Source organism: Eutrema salsugineum, unplaced genomic scaffold (genome assembly GCF_000478725.1).
Source record: "Eutrema salsugineum unplaced genomic scaffold, Eutsalg1_0 scaffold_14, whole genome shotgun sequence".
NCBI classification, from domain to species: Eukaryota; Viridiplantae; Streptophyta; class Magnoliopsida; order Brassicales; family Brassicaceae; genus Eutrema; species Eutrema salsugineum.
In genome coordinates, this window is record NW_006256877.1 from 7,656,471 (window position 1) to 7,658,771 (window position 2,301).

The 2,301-nt window shown below is 43.9% G+C and overlaps 1 non-coding gene across 1 annotated transcript; it reads left to right on the top strand.

Moving 5' to 3' along the window:
• The first annotated feature begins 1,265 nt into the window (after positions 1 to 1,265).
• On the top strand, positions 1,266 to 1,372 carry LOC112088794. The gene has a single exon (XR_002900730.1). It is a non-coding gene; the product is annotated as a small nucleolar RNA R71 (small nucleolar RNA).
• Positions 1,373 to 2,301: the final 929 nt, after the last annotated feature.

A 2,301-nucleotide genomic window follows, 5' to 3' on the forward strand; every position in this document is an offset into this window, starting at 1 on the left:
GCACTGCATTCATGACTTAGTACTACCATGCCTTGAAGCTCTTTTGTCTTGTTCAGAATAGCATCCTTCAAGAACTTCCCCATCTTTGGCATCATTAAGAATGCATCAATGAGAGGCATTGTGAGTGGTGTCTCTTTGAGTGCCTTCTCAAATACAGCTCTTGCCTTGTCCACTAGTTGCTTCTTAAATCTCCCTGGAAATGGGAGCTTGGGTTGGTATGGAGGTGGTGGCACATACTTCTTCTCTGGTTCTGGTTCCTTTGCTACCTCTTTACCCTTTTCTGACCTTGGTTTCTCAGCAACTTGATCATCCTTTAAGGCTGCCTCCCCCTCAGGTTGATCATTGTCCTCAATGATCACTTTGTTGTTCTCAATACCAGGTAACTCCTTGCCACTCCTCAGTGTAATGGCTTTAGCATATTCCTTGGGGTTGGGTTCTGGTTTTCCAGGTAGGTGACCTTGGTTCCTTGAGCTTGATGCCTGGTTTTGCTTCAGTTCCTTGATTTCCTGCTGCATAGTCTGTTGACCCTGAAGTAGTTGTTGCAGAATACCAACCATATCTGTACCCATCTGTGGCTGCTGTTGAACCATTGGTGGCTGAAACTGTTGTTGAACCGGTGCCTGCTGTTGGAACTGTGGTGGACCAAACCCTGGTGGTGCCTTTGGCTGCTGTGAATTATAACCAGTGCCCTGAAATGGTTGCTGTTGCTGACCAAAACTCTGATTCTGACCAAATTGATTCTTGGGTTGGAATGACCCTTGAAAGTTGTTCTTGGGAACAAAGTTCTTTGGAGCTTGAGAATTGGGATAGACCTGGTCTTGTGGGTTAGCTACATTGGTGTTCCTGTAAGAGAGGTTTGATTGGCATTACCATACTGATATCTTTGGAACCTCTGATTCCCAATGTAGTTGAGCTCCTCTTGGGTAAGACCTTCTTCACTTATGTTCTCAAAAATTTGAGAAGGTTCTTCATACTCTCCAACAAAATGCATTGGCTTCTGAGTGGTGAATTTCAGCTTGTCCAATTCACTCCTCAACTCCTTAACTTCTCTGGTGAGCCTCTGTTCTGAGCTTGAACCTTCAGACCTATTTGATCTGTCATAGTCTTCACCATAAGTATCATTGCTCAATGCTAAGTTCTCCACTAGCTCTAAAGCAGCATGTATCTCTTTACCCAGAAAGTTCCCATTGGAAGCAGTATCCAGCTGGTTTCTAATCTTGGGAAGAGCTCCCCTATACAGTGTGCTGAGAAGAGAAGCCTCACTAAACCCATGGTGTGGGCATTGGTTTGTGTAGCTCCTGAATCTCTCATATGCTTCACCAAAACTTTCATTGCTTTGCTGAGTGAAGCTAGAGATTTGGTTCCTCAGTTTTGCAGTTCTTGAGGTGGAGAAGAACTTAGATAAGAAGGCTTGCTTGCATTGCTCCCAGGTTTGAATGGAGCCTATTGGAAGATTCTTCTCCCATTGATGAGCTTTATCACCAAGACTGAATGGGAATAGTCTTAGCTTGAAGCTGTCTTCTGAAACTCCATTTATCTTGGTCAGATCACACACCTTATCAAACTGGTCCAAGTGTTCCAAGGGATCTTCCATTGCTAACCCATGGAACTTTGAGTTCTGGACCATATTCAGCAATGATGCTTTCACTTCAAAGTTGTTGTTTTGCACAGGTGGTGCCTGAATACCAGCTCCATACTGATGAGCATTGGCCCTGTCATTCTCTCCAACATAGACTTGGGGTTGCTCATATCTCCTTTGCTCATAAGCTTGTTGATGGTGCACCTGTTCCTGCTGAACATTACCCTGGTGAAGCCTTTGACCAACTCCAATACCAGCTCCATGACCTTGAGCCTGTTGCTCCTGAACTGGTTGTTCTATATCTACCACGTGATCTTCTTGTTCTGCCATCTCAGTCTGATCAATTTGTCTACCACGTCTGTCTCTTCTCCTCCTTGGTACCAAAAGGTTGATGTTGTCGTTTAGAGGAAAAGGAGGACCACAGCTTCTTGATCTAGACCTGGTGTTCATACACCTGAAATCACAAACAGAACTTGAAAGGAATCAGTAAAAACAAGAAAGTAAGCACTTGATCTCAAGAACAGATCAGAGCTTAATGCTAATCAAACCACAATTTGGCAACGGCGCCCATTGATAGACAAGACTTTTTAGGGTCTCAGGCTATCAATCCCCTTGTCAATGTAGCACAAAGAGGTTTATCAATCCAGATGTGGTGTTAGACACTAAGCTATATGATCAAGTTCTTATTCAGCAACAAGAGTGGGTTTTGATTAATCTAGAGA